The following is a 15,332-nucleotide window of genomic DNA, read 5'->3' as shown; positions in this document are numbered from 1 at the left end:
CCCTAACTAGAAGCAAGGCTCCCTATTTGGACAGTGGTACTTACTTCTGCCAAATAGAGACCCCCAGTTCTAACAGTTGTAGAATGCAGTGACACAGAGTAGAGTGACGCAGAGTAGAGTGTCGTAGAATACAGTGGTGCAGAGTAGAATAGAGTGGGGTAGCGTGCAGTGGCATAGCATGTCATGATGCAGAGTACAGTTGCATAGTGTTAAAGAGTATAGTGGAATGAAGTGTAGTGACGCAGACTAGTAGGCAAAGAGTGCATAGATAATGAGAAAAGTGTTATTTAGTGCATTGGAGTAGAGTGCAGTGTTTTAGAGTAGAGTGGCATAGAGTGGTGCAGAGTAGAGTAGTGTGGTGTGGTGTAGAGTGGTGCAGTATACAGTTCAGTGGCACACAATTTAGTGTTCCAGAATAGGCTGTCATAGAATGAAGTGGTGTATAGTAGAGTGGCATAGAGTGCACTGGCATGGAATGTAGTGGAGTAGAGTGGTGCAGAATAGAGTACAGTGATACAGAGTAGAGTACAGTGGTGCAGAGTACAGTACAGTGTTGCAGAGAGCAGTGACAGAGTACAATGCCATTGAGTGTAGTGACATAAAGTGTTGAAGAGCAGAGTACAGTGGCATATAGTGCAGTGGTGAAGTGTAGACTGGCATTGATTTTTAGTAAAGTGCTGTACAGTGCATTGGCATAGAGTGCAGTGAAGCATAGTAGAGTGGAACAGTGCTGAGTGCAGTGGTGTAGAGTAGATTGTTTCACAGTAGAATGTAGTGGTCCACGGTAAAGTACAGTTGCATACAGTAGAGTGCAGGGGCAACTCCTCCGTAATGGCAGAAGAGCGCCGCCTCATGCTAAAAATGAAAAATAAAATGATAAAACCATTATACTACTATTTTAATTTTTGGCGGCATGATCACCGCTAACGCCAGTCTTCAGCAGGATGGGGCCAGGCAATCCCCTGTGACAGGCAAGGCAGAGGAAGTGATGGTGGGCACTTTTAAGTGCAAATCATGGTTTGGCTGGCTGTCTAAGGCCAGTCAAACCGTTATACACACTTGGGTATCTCCAACCCGGCTGTGTTGCACAGCTGGGTTGGAGACATACCCCAGACTCACAGTTACTGTCAGTGCAGCAAACCAGGCAACTCAGACCAATCCCAGCAGTTTTCTCATGCTGGAAAATACTATTGGCATCTGGGAGCCTGCGCAGTGTGCAGCTGTAGTCGACGATCATCAGAGAGGTACTAGGTGGAGTCCGTCAGAGCAGCAAGTAAGTGCAATTAAAAAAAAAATGATGTTCCATTATGTATTTATTCCCTCCCCCCTGCCTCACCACTAACGATTACCAGAAGCCGCCTCTGGTAGAGTGGCATAGAGTGGTGCAGAGTAGAATAGAATGGTATAGAGTGCAGTCACATGGAGTACAATGGCATAGAGTGCAGTGGCTTAAAGTGTTGTAGAGTATAGTGGCGTAAAGCACAGTGGTGCCGAGTAGATTGGCATAGGGTGCATTGATTTTGAGTAAAGTGGTTTAGAGTTCAGTGGTCTAGAGTAAAGTGCAGTGACCCAGAATAGAGTGCAGTGGCGTAGAGTGGAGTGGCACTGAGTGGAGTGGCGCTGAGTGGAGTGGCGCTGAGTGGAGTGGCGCTGAGTGGAGTGGTGCTGAGCGCAATGGAATTGAGTGCAGTAGGTTAGAGGAGAATTTTCCATAGTAGAATTGAGTGGTGCACGGTAAAGTACAGTATTATAGAGCTTAGTGCAGAGTAGATTAGATTGGTGGAGAGTTCATTGGCATAGAGTGTAGTGGCATAGAATGCAGCATTGCAGAGTAGAGTATCATGGAGTGGAGTGGTGTACAGTGAAGTGGCATAGAGTGAAGTGGTGCATAGTATTGTAGGGTGGGGTAGAGTGCATTGGCATAGAGTAGTGTAGAGTAGAGAGGTGTATGGTAAAGTGGCATAAAGTGGAGTGGTGCAGAGTAGAGTGCACTGAGGCAGTGTGGAGTGGAATTGCATAGAGTGGAATATGCTTGGATTGGTAGCACACTGCCATTACTGACAACACATCCTCAATTGAAATGGCCGTTACATTTGCACAGACATACAGTTTTACTGCTAAAGGTATACAGCGCACAAATGATATTATGTGGAAATATCTTTACCTAGCATATTGATTTGTTTTGACCTTGTTAAAATATTACCAAAAAATGTGCTTTATTTGTGTTTTTCGAAATTCTGATATAGCCAGAAATATCTACACAATTCATTGACAGACCTTTACATTTCGTTGTGGGCTACGAAAAAATACCATTGTACAGCCTTCCTCAAGCACACCCCCTGTAGCCAGCATGACTGTCACTTAAATCCTCTCACTTTGAAGTCAGAGAAAGAAAAGTAAACACTCAGGACCCTTGAAGACACCGCCTGACATTTGACCTCTGTCTTTGAATGCAAAGCAAATGTGACAAGATAAGAACAAGATTTAAAGACCTGTTTACAAAAGTCTAGTACTGGTGTAAGAATGCAGTGAATAGGGTTGGGCACGGGAAGGGACAAACTCAAGCTTGACAGCCTAAAACAAATAGAGCCAGCAAATAGAAAACAAGCACCTTTAAGTTCCAAACCACAAAGCCAATTGTAAGCAATAAGCAGAATGTTTTCCCAGGGTAGCTTTCTGAATGTCCCCAAGAAGTTGTTAGTAGGTAGGCTTTGACCTAACAAGGGGCTACAAATCTTGGAGAGAGACAGCTTTAATACAACAGAGAAACATGATACCGTTAAATACATTTTCGGGAGGCCAAACAGTGGGAGTGTATCAGTGTACTAATGTCAAGACAGAAAGAAAAAGTGTGTATTTTGGCACCTGGTCCAAGCTTATCCCGCTTCAAATGTGGCACTTTCTGCACTGATGCATTCAAAAACAGATATTCACATAACTTGGGGAGAACAGAAACCAAATTCATAATTTATTGTTAGTACACCAAATAGGCAAGTGGTGCATGTGAGGAATATAATGTCTGTATGAAACATGAATATTAATATAGAAATCAAAGAACTGGGGTAATTAATTAGTTGCCAGTTTGTCCCTGAAGTGTTCCAACTCTCATCTCTGCACAATTGGGAATTGCTTCCTTTATGCTGCGTCCATGTGTCCCCTCCACCAGCACCCCTTCTGCACAGTAAGACACCAAAATTTAAACTGCACCATTGCTTGGTCGCCAGATTTTTGCTATATTAGTCACACAAACACAAATAACTAGCAATTTCTGTACTTAATTGTTATGATGACAGTTTGTAAAGCACATAGAATTGTGTTCTTCTAGATATAAAATCAATGACAAAATGGAAAACTGGGCTTGATATCTAATAGTGTGCTTGGTACTGATGTGTGCACGTTGGCTTCCCCCATTTTCACACCAACATTGTGAACCCTTTTTAAAACATTTAGTCAATAGAGCAGACATACACACTCACTGTGTATGCCTGCATGGTACAGCACACACCTTTTTGTCATAGTGTGGAGCATTAACCTACTGATCTGTGAGTGTGTGTTTCAGGTATGTATGCCTTTTGAAGGGGTTGTAGGAAGGGCCATACACGGGTTTCATCAGTCTGAGAACGAAAGAACCAGCCCTCTAAACTAGGTCAGGCGATGTACCTCACAAATCATATTAGTGGGACCTCAACCTGTTTGATAGTGTTCGTCCGTGACCTCCCCATTCATGGAATGAGGCCTTATTTATGCTACACACCTCACTCAGCTATAAGACCTTCACAGTATTGCCAAGAAGCATATTTGAACTTGGATATGTCTCCCTATTAGACACATTCAAGGGAAAGGGATCTCTTAAGTTCAAAGACGGTTGTGGCATATCTAATGAGTGAGGGTATCTGTTAAAATGTGCAAACTTTGAAACAGACAGAACAAACATTCACTATTCCTGTACAATGATTTTTGGATCCTTCTTTAACACCAATGTTTATGCCTTCTACAAAGACCTCCGTTTTTGGAAATGGAAGAAATTGGGCTTTTGGTTGACTAGGGCGTAAACTCTGGTCAAGCAGTAACCACAATGCTCGTCAGGTGAGGTATAAGCCAACCCTACATGAACTTGCGCTCAACCCTCTGTAAGCTTGGCACTGAGCAGTCAAGTCTAAATTTGAGGCAATGTGTAATGTATTTGTACAAGAATTCAAACTGTAATAAAATGAAAACACCACCCAAAAAGAATCCCACACTATGTTAGAACAATAGAGTGTCATTTAATAAATAAAACAAGACTAAAATTTCAAAACTCCAATCAGTAGAACCGGAGATATGCAATTCAAAATATTTTACTGAAAATAGCACGAAAAAGCAGCTATTGTGGACATCTGGTCATGCCAGACCGGGACGAAGTCACAAGTTCAGGTTGACCGCAATGGTGAGCGGGCTGGCTACAAGGACCCACTTAGGCCCACTGAACAAAGCACATTAAATCCTGGTTTTCAGATCATTGGGAGGATCCGTGTCGAAGATGCCTCACGCAGCCAAGGTAATGTGTTGGTTCCGGGGAGCTGTGAGGCTGCATTAAAGTGTCATCATCAAGGTTGCCGTCAATGAGGGATGAGAGGGCCTGCGCTGAGGATGGGTCATGCAGTGACAGGTTCTGATGGGCTGCAATGCAAGTCAATGCAATGGCTCAATCCACGTCTCAGGGTCGATGCATCGGTTCAGCTCCAGTTTGCACCATGCTGCAGTGGAGTTGAGTTGGTTCTGCTGAATCCACAGAGTTTGGCGATACCATAGGGGATGATGGAAGGAGCGTTTGAGCAAATCAAACACTCACCCCCAGTCAACTGATTTGGGTTTAATCCATCATCATTCTTTAGCTCACTCCACCACCCCAGTTCAGACATGGCCATACGCAAATCAGTGTGCCTCATGGGAACAGTCAAGCCTGAACTGCCAAGACATGTCTTCCCTGGACCAAAACAAGCATCCTGGGTACAGGTTTCTGGCTAATCAGCTATCATCAGCCAGGCCAGCTTGAATCCAGTGGAAAAGTGAGCAAGGGACCCACGTCTGGGCATACCCTGCCAACTTAGGGCGAACAAAGCAATACCAAAGGGGATGATGGACGAAGAGTTTGAGCAAATCGAACACTCACCCCCAGTCAACTGCTCTCGGTTTAATCCATCATCTTTCTTTAGCTCACTCCACCACCCCAGTTCAGACATGGCCATACGCAAATCAATCTGACCTTGTGCCTCATGGGAACAGTCCAGCCCGAACTGCCAAGCCATGTCTTCCCTGGACTGGAAACAAGGATCCTGGGACCTGTTTCTGGCTAATCAGCCATCATCAGCCAGGCTAGCTTGAATCCAGTGGCAAAGTGAGCAAGGGACCCACGTCTGGGCATACCCTGCCAACTTAGGGTGAACAAAGCGATACCAAAGGGGGTTGATGGACGGAGCGTTTGAGCAAATCAGACACTTACCCCAGTCAACTGAGGTTGGCAGAGCACCTCAAACCAATTGCCAATGGTACAGGACTGGGGTGGCACCACTTAGCAGGGTAGACTCACAGATGGCAGTATCCAGTTACAAGGCTGTTGGAAGTCCCTGAGGCTTCATATCAGGAGGCCACCTAATGGCTAAGGCAGGAAAACTCCAATTTTATAAAAGGGGCGTTTTCAGAATTGTAATTTAAAATTCAACTTCACCATAAATTTGGATTTTTCCTTACTATTCCAAAGACATCCAACATGAACTGGTCACCAGGTCCCATTTGGAAATCACACTTAATAAATGTATTATGGTACCTCCAATGTTATCCTAAGGGAGAGTTCAGCCTCATAATAGTGAAAAACTAAATTACGAGTTTTTCACTACCAGGACATGTAAAACTGAAAAGTATATATCCAACATTTTAAATACATTGCACCCTGCCCTATGGACTTTCCAGGGCCTATCCTAAGGGTGACCTATATGTATTAAAAGGAAGGTTTGGCTGTGGCAATGGGTGTATTTCACCAGGTCGAAATGTCAGTTTAAAAATGCACACACACAAGCTGCAATGGCAGGCCTGAAACATGTTAAAGTTCTACTTAAGCGGGTGGCACAATCCGTGCTGCATGTACACAAGTTGCATTTAATTTACTGGCCGTGGGCCACTTTACTAGGGACTTACCAGTAATTTAAATATGCCAATTGAGTGAAAGCCAATCTTGCCATGTTTTAAGGAGAGGGTACAAGTACTTTCCGCTGATTAACAGTGGTAAATTGCACAGAGTCCTAAGGCCAGCAAAAACGAAGACAGCCGAACAGGAGTTCTGAAGGAAAGAAATCAGGGGTAAAACCAGGCCAAGGGTGCCAGGAATGGTATTTTCTGGCAAATTGTGAGGTACCATGCTAATCAATATTTTGCAATATAATTATAAATGATTTATAGTTAAATGATTTGTAATATTTTTTCCAAAAGCAACCCAGGAGGGGAGAGTGACGTGGTTGACGGTGTTACATGCACCTGGAAGATACAGTATAATCAGGGCACGGACAGCACCAATATCAAACTACATTCACGCTGACACTAGGTCAGCTTCGCTTTTAGCTGAAACCACACACATTCTTTTCTGAAAAATCTCTGGGTTAAGTAAAACAAGTTTAACAACGGGACTTGATATACTGCCCGAGTGAGAGTAATTATTTTAGTGTGAGGCTGATCAATCTCTTGTACTGATGTATACATGTCAGACCACATTACTTTTCTGCTTGGAACTACGTGCACGTTGAAGTTAGGCCTGCTTTATCTCTGCTGAAGGACATGATGCTAGTGGCAGCTACTACTGAATGAGAGTGCCTTAGTGGGGTGGGGTGGGGCAGGGAGGAGGGGGGAATGAGAAAAAATGCACTTACTTGTATACAGCCTGTCATCGCCTCTCCTCCATCCTCTTTTCCTTTTGATTGGTCTGAGAGCCGTGGTTTGGCTCTTAGAGAAGGACTGGGATGTTGTGCATGTTCTCCACCGAGGCTGTTCAATACACCTGGTGGAGAACATGCTAAGTGTGCCAAGACTGCCAGCCAAACCATCATTGCCACTTAGAGAGTGCCAGCCCTGCCTCACCCTGCATGAAACCAACGTAGCCAATGCAGTAGGAAAAATAAAATGATAACAATGTTGCATTATTATCATTTTTTTTTTCCTTTTTAAACTGCTCCAGCAGCAGTGGGACAATGCTCTTCCCCCTTAGTGGAGAAGCCGCCTCTGCGCGCTGCTCATTGAGCCATGTCCGATTCAGTTTGAGTAAATCTTGGCAGGAGACTGAGCAGGGGCGGCCTTAGGCATGTGCAAGCTGTGCACCTGCACAGGGCCACCAAACCCCAGGGGCCACCAGGCATATATATATATCCTTAATATAATAATCCTCTGAGGATGGATACATATTTGCGTGGCGGCCCCTGGCAGGGATTTGGCGGCCTCCGGCTCTGTTCCACTTTCAAACATCCTGACCCCCCACCCTCTTCACTGGCCTCCTCGCTCCGCTCCGCCCCGCCCCGGACTCCCTCTTCCGGGTCCCCCTACCTATGCTCCCTGCCCAGGGCCACCATGAGCCTAGATCCGCCCCTGGACTGAGGTAAGCGACCCGGCTGGGCTGTGACGTGCTTTCCCTTTACATATTTTTAAACACATCAAGGGACTAATTCTTAGCATTTTTACCATTTCAGAACCCGAGGAACTTTTGCATTTAAGAGGCATCTATCTACATTGCGTGTGCGTGTAGATTTAATTGGAGAATAGGGTGAGTCACGTTTCTTGCTTTTGATACTACCTAATTTGTGGCTTTGGGCTAAGAAAGTAAGAGAATATTAATGCAATTTGCTGCTCTTTTTACAGCAGGAACATACATTTGAGTCTTTCTCAAAGGCCACTATATATGAGGTGAGCTGCATTTTATTTAGTTTGGCAGACTTATCGAATCATGTTTGGATAGGACCTTGATTCATTTTCCTGCAGATGTGGAGCCGGCAGGCCTTCTTTTCGTATATGATTAATTCTACAGTTTACTCACTAGATGATTGATATCTCCAGGTGAGAATGTACTTACCTTAGTTAGGAGCCGATACTAACACGCATATATTTTAATTGGTTTTAATATTGTAGGGCAAATTGTCCTTTTTCCATTAGGTTGCTCTTCTTCTACATAGTCACTCTGTCCTGATGAAGACCCGCTGGTGAGCCTTAGATTAGCCCTTCTCCTTTGACACCTTACACAGCCTGGATTGGATATTTGGTCCAGAAAGTGGTAGTTATGATTGAAACAATTACACTGTATGAATGAGATAACATTTATGTTGTATAATAAATGTAATGCACAGGCTTCTCTTAAATAATTATGATTAAGGTACCCTGTTTTCAATTTTTACGGTTTTGTACAAATAAATGCAGAGAGAAAACAATACGTTTCTTTCTGTATTTATTTTTAAAACTGGATGAATACAGAAAATTGTGCTGCTTTTTAATGACTCTGCAAGCTGTCTTTCATGAGTTATAGCCCAACAGCTGAGCAGATGAACAGAATGGGAAATTAAAAAACAGGATGAAATGTATTTAAAACGGCATGTTTTAATATTCATTTGTGGTATAATGCTTGTATTTACCAGTGGATGTATTGTTATGTAATATTTGGTAGCTTAAATAGCTAAAACACGACAGACATCAAAGTATGAGACCACGTCTACGAGTTGAATAAATATGGAAATATTCAGTTTGGCAAATTCATTCATATTCAAAACACAAATTAAATATGGATAAATACAGATAAAATAGCCAAAAAATAAATATGGCTAAATACAGCTGGAAATGTTAAAATAATAAATATCATAACACCAGGATCCCTAATTATGATATATGTTAAAAAATCCATTTCCTCTTCCCTTTCTTTGTTGAAATTCCACACACGGCCACTCTTTTTGAGCCCTTGTTTCTCTCATTGTTTCTTTGGAGTAACCATGTGTAAATAATGCATTTATGCTGTCAGTTTTCATATAAAAATCTTTGCATTAACTTCGTTGTGTGTGATAAGAGTTGATGTTAGTATATACACTCTCCTGGATTGATAGAAATAATATTTCACCCCCTTCCTCAGAGCAAGAGGAGGGTGTTTTGGATAAATGAATGTAGGATTAGTTAATTTCTTTCTGTCTTTATAATCTTTATTGCGACAATATTGTCATAAAAGAGATTTCAATACATATAAATAAATACATTGCCATAAAAACTACTATCAGAGGAAATTCATTTGAGCTATAAAAAACACAGTGCAATAAAATCATTTTAAAAAAATCATTAAGAAAAACTGTCAATTAAAACAAGTTTATCATGGAACCCTGCACTTATGTAATTTGCAATCAGACTCCCCGGAACTATATACATGCGTCTACGTCTCATGCACCACATTGCTGCTAGAAATTTAGATACAGCAAATACAATTGGGGGGGGGGTGGGATCAGTCTTTAGTATTCGAAAAGCTTCATGACACTGTCTAATCCCCAAGTTTTTAAAGATCGGAACTATCTACTTTTTTCTTGGAATCTGATAACCAGAGCAGAAAAATACAACATGCAATTCATTTTCTAACTCCGCCGAGCATCCCAGACAATTTTTTGGGGAAGGGGGAGACCATTTACTTGTGAGGGATCTGATTGGCAAAGAGCCATGTCTCCTTTGGAGATAACATTTCCTAAGACCAGGGGGACTAATGTCATTCAGAACAGGCTCTAATTTATAATAGTCCTTGTTCATTAAAAAGGTGTTCGTCAAGGTTCCTAATTTAGGATTAGACAGGCGGGCAGATAGATTGTGTGCGAAATACAGGTTAGCCAGCTGCTTGCGTGAAATGTTAGTGCATGCTTGCTCAGGGTTACTCCACATAAGAGGGAGGCTAAGCGTTTCAAATTCATGTTTTATATATTTTAACCAGGGGAGTTTCCCTGCATTAGGCAGTTTTAAAACCTCAATAAGCTCTTGCCTGTAGTTATTAAGCTCTGGAGTTACCCAGAGTCGCCTCCAGAAAGTCAGGGGTTTAAGGCCCCATTTCTCATTGAGAGGTCTGAGGCCCAGGTCAAGCCTTATAGGTAGCAGTGGCGTACTTGGTGGAAGTGAGACCAGCTGTCTAAGGAATATTTTTTCGGTGGCGACAATCGCGGGAGAGCAGTTATGGCCCCACAATTCGCCACCGTAAACTACCGCCCCTCGTGCCTGCAATTTATAAATTTCCAACGGTGGTCCAACTGGCTTGACTGTAGCCTTATTCAAAAGTTTAAGAATGCCCCCAACCTTTTGTGTGAGCTTTAATTGCGATGTTATTTGATGTTTAGCCCAGATCATACTCTCGTTGAGAGTTAGACCCAGATACTCAAACATCTGGACTCTTTCCATCCGAGCTCCTCCAATCACAGGACTAGGACGTGTTATTCTCGGGGGGGTTAAAAATCACAAATTTGGTTTTGGAGGTGTTTATTTCCAACCCTCGCTCTTGACAAAAATTTACGAAGGCGTCCAGAACTCGCTGTATACCCATAGGGGTCTTCAAGAGTAGTAGGGTGTCCTCCACGAACATAATCGCGGAGACCCCGACCCCTGCTAGCCTCGGTGCATCTCTTTTAGAGACCGCATTCAGGTGGGTGATTACCCCGTTGACAAAGAGGCAGAACAGGGTGGGCACCAAGACGCACCCCTGCCTCACCCCTCTGCCAACGGGGAAGCTAGATGACAGTTTGCCTTCTCTCCCACACCTGACCGTTACGAAGTTCTCTGTGTGGAGTCGTATTATAATATTCAGTAGAGGGGCAGGAATGCCCATGTCTGAAAGCACGCTCCACAATTTCCAATGTGGGACCAGGTTGATGGCCGCACGGAGGTCCACGAATACCGTGTACAGTGAGCCGCGATTAATTTTCACCGTTTTCCAGAAGAGCATGGTTAAACGAAAAATCTGGTCCGTGGTCGAGACATTCTTTCTAAAGCCAGCCTGATATGGACTTAATATGTCAAACTCCTCCAACCAACACTCGAGGCGATCCAAAATCAGCCTCGCAAAAAGTTTTTGTGAGACATCTATTAGGCTGATCGGCCTATAGTTGGCTGGGAGCAGAGGTGACCCCTACTTGAAGATAGGGACTATCTCAGCTCCCAGCCAAGTACTTGGGACAGCCATGCCCCCTAGCATTCTATTAAAAATGAACGCTAGATATGGAGCCCATATCTCAGGCTCATGCTTAAAAAGGTCTCCAGGAACCTTATCCAACCCTGGGGCTTTCCCAACGGGGAGTCTAGTGATAGCATCCCTGACCTCCCCTTCAGTGAACTCATACTCAGAAATGGGTGAATCCGAGGTGAAGTCTAAACCTACACTGTGTAAATTTCCCATAGGGATCTCCCCCTGGTATAAGGTGTGGAAGTGATGTTCCCAAACCTCTGCTGCAATATTGGGTACTACTGCCAGCTCAGGTTCAGCCGAATCTGTTATTACAATTTGCCAAAATTTATGAGCATCTTTTACTGCAAGGGCTGATGTTAAGCTTGCCAAATTCTTGTTTCCCCACTCAATCTTGGCATGATGAATTAATTTGCGGTAGACTTTCCTCCTATGCTTTATAAGAGCCCTGTCCTTATTTTCTTTCAGTGCCTCAAGGAGTTCTTTTTTAGCTAGTCTGCAGGTTTTATTATACCAGCTGGGCTTACTGCCTGCCCTGCTCCCGCTGGAAGCCGGTGGATTTAGAATTTCGGCTAGGCTAGTTAATAATGTCCTGTTGATTTCTGCCAGCTTGTGATGGATTTCATGTGCCGGTTCTAGTGACTTAATTTCGGCTACAGCTTCTAGTGTTGGGATAAGCCGAGCGTAAAGCTCCGCTACCTGATCTGGGTGGGTAACCAGCTTGTCCCATCTTACCCTTTGTCTGTTGTTTGAGAGCAGGGCTCTATTAATTTGCCCAGACTCAGATTTAGAACTGCCCCTTATCACATCTGGGAGTGCGAAATCAAGGATCAAAGGATTGTGATCACTCTCTCCCCTCTGGGCCACTCTAAAATCTAGAACCCTATGCCAAGAACTACATTCTACAAGAATGTAGTCAAGGCGTGCCTCCCTTCCTGGTTTATTAAAAGTATTCATAGGAGGAATGTCCGATTTCACCCGACCATTGCAGGCCCTGATTGAGTGGTTCAACGTCATAGTGGTTATTTGTAGTGCCAGAGGGGACCATGACCTTACTAGAGGCCCAGCCACCTGGGGGATTTTCCATGCATCATCCTCCTCCTGATTTACAGCATCCATCAGCCCCACAAGTGGCTCAAAGTGGGAGTTGAGATCTCCCCCTATCACACGGGTCACTCCCTCAGGGATATCACCAAGGAAGGAGGCAAGCTCCTCAATGGCTCTAGACTCGGATGTAACACTCACAGGTCTGGAATAGATGTTAACCAAGGCAAGTCTTGTTCCATTCTGCCACTCCAGGATCACGCATTGGATATCCTCTGATGCCGTATTCATGACCCTGGCAGTGCAGCCTAGATCGGTTCTAATCCAAATTGTTAGCCCTCCCGAGGGTCTACCCCTTCCCCCCTACCTTGCGGGAACTGTATATGAGGCATACCCTATTCGAAATTGTTCTTTCCGTGTCCATGTTTCCTGAAAAAGGCATACATCTATTGTGTCTATAAAAGAGCCCCACTCCGGACAGACCAGTTTATTACCAAGTCCTGCCACGTTCCAGGAAACTATTTTTATTTTAGATGGGCCAGGGGAGCTGTCTTGAGCTTGCGTAGGGGGATCAATTACCGTCGGGCCTGTTAGATCATAATTGTTAATTACTTTCTGCCTGCCCCATGTATCCGTAACAACCACCGGAGCCCCCTGCTGACCTTCAATGCGCGAGTCTGATTCCCGCAAGTTATCCCCGATTATGGGCGCACGGCCCCCAAGGCTACCCTGGGGGCAACCCTCCCTGCAAAGTCAGTCTACCTGATCAAGGCAACTGTACCTATTGTTATGAAGATAATCAATAGGCCTAGGAATTACAAATAAATTAGGCCTAGGACTTCTGATGTAGCCTCTACGGCCCACCCTGGTCCACTCTTTGGCCGTTCCTGGCTCCTGCGATGGATTTACAGGAGGGTAGAAGAAGGACAGGGAGAGAGGCTGGATTACTGTGTCCCCCTTGGTGCCTAACCAAATGCAGATATATGAAACAATAGCTGAGTTCCTGAAGTTTACCAGGATGCAATCCCCCTTGATTGTCTTTGGGGAATATCCCACCCACGGGCCTTCTTCTTACCATCAAAATTTCACTTTTAATGTTCAGGGGAAGGGGTCTATAGATATTCAGCCAGCTCATCACCTTATTTTTATGGGAAGCGAAACTTTCTACTTCAGGGTCTCTTAACTCTGGGGCATCAGTTAAAACCACCACGTAAGGGGCAGCCTCGGGGGGTAAGTTTACTGCCTTTTTTATATTTGCTTGATTTTCATCTTGCGCAGGTCGGGGCAAAGAATGCGACACCAGGGGATCTGCCAGTGTGGAAGCGTTGGATTGAGGAACATTAGCTACAGTGGGGGGATTAGATGCAGTAGGGGGATTTGGAGGGCAGGGGATTGGTAGACTGGAGAGGGCCGATATAGAAGTGATAGAATGATTCAGTGGGCGGGAAATTGGTAAGGTAGGGCGGTAGAAGACGGAACAGCCCCCCCATTTACTCCACATATACTCTGTTTGGACCCCATACCTTGTAAAAGGTCCGTAATGCCCCCGGTGGCCTTTTCTAATGTTTGTAGTCTGCACTCAATGCAGTCTAATCTGGCGACCAGGGGATCCAACAAAGATTTTAAGGTTTTACTCAGATTTTGGGTAGAATTTTCCTCCCCTCGTGTGTTCCCCTCCCCAAACCTGAAAGCAGCAGATTGTGCTGCCATCAGAGTCTGGGAGGGGTATACTACAGTTTACATTATCTAATGGGGGGCAGACCTGGTCCACTAAGTGACCCGGAGTCTCTGTAGGGTTGGAGCGTGGATCTAATTTAACAACATCGCTGCTAGGGAGATTTTCCTCATGTGCTGAGTCTACTTTTTCCCATTGTTAGCACACGACCAGTGTACTGCATGACGAGCTGAGCTCGTCATGAGCAGGGAAGGGGTTAAGCTTTTTCCCATCCTTATTCTGCCACCCACGTTTCCTCTTCGGGATAGCCCCTTCCCTCACCTCTCGTGATTGTGGGGGGCTGATGTTCTGGGCCCCTTTGGACAATGGTCGATTAGTAATCTGAACAGCAGTGACCTCAGGACTAGCCGACAGCAAATCACTGGGCAGGGATGGTCTAGACCTTAAGTCTTGCAAAACAGATGATATTGTTTGGTCAATGCTGTCTATGAGGGCAGTGTGAGAATCCTCGCTTCTTTCAGGGGTTTTTGCATTAGCTATTAAACCCAAAGATGATCTCCTAACATTTTCAATGCCTTGTGAGAGTCTTTTTTCTAAAATAGTTAGTTCATTTGCCACCAATAAATTAGCTCTGATGAGAAAATTGTCCAGAGTACCTGCCGCCATAGCAGAGGATGCCGTAGCTTTACTTCTCGTTTCCCTTATCGCCATTTTCCCGCTGGATTGAGCAGGTCCTCACAGTCAGGTTAAAGATGAACTTACAAAGCTCCAGATCAGGCTTCCACGAGCCACGAGGGTGGGCCCGGTCCAGTCTTGCTCGGTCTGTAACGGGCTAGAACGGGCCCGCCCGCGCGCGTCCCGCGTGCGCGTGCAATGTAGTGGTTAAGTGATAGGAGGTGGAGGCGGGAAGAGGACCAGCTGCGGAAAATCAGGGCCGCTGACCACGCTGGTCCTCGCAGTCCGCGGGCTAACAGGGGATCAGTTTAAAAGTTAAAAGTTAGAATGCAGAGCCCTTCCTCTCGCTCCAAAGTGCGAGCGGCAGCGTAGTTGTCAATCCTCACAAGGCAGGTCCGCAGTCACAAGGCGTCCCCAGCAACAACACCAGCTCTCCTCTCACAGATCAAGGGACAGTCAACACCACTTATAGCTCTGCACAGACCATTCAGTTGGGTAGCCTCAACAACCAGTTTTCAGGCTATACACACACCCTCTGTTCTCCTCTACTCCCTTACTCAGGCCCACTCCTCGGGGCTCAGAAGCTCAAAAGAAATAACACTCTCCCCCTGCGACGCTCACTGCCACAGTTCACCAGGCTTCCTGTTCCAGCGGCTCCAAAACCGCCCGGGTGTAACACTCCAGTCGCCTGTCCAGTGCCCCGGAGGTTCCACGGGGGCTCCACTGCATTTTCGGCGG

Source organism: Lissotriton vulgaris, chromosome 1_1 (genome assembly GCF_964263255.1).
Source record: "Lissotriton vulgaris chromosome 1_1, aLisVul1.2, whole genome shotgun sequence".
NCBI classification, from domain to species: domain Eukaryota; kingdom Metazoa; phylum Chordata; class Amphibia; order Caudata; family Salamandridae; genus Lissotriton; species Lissotriton vulgaris.
This window is presented reverse-complemented; position numbering follows the sequence as displayed.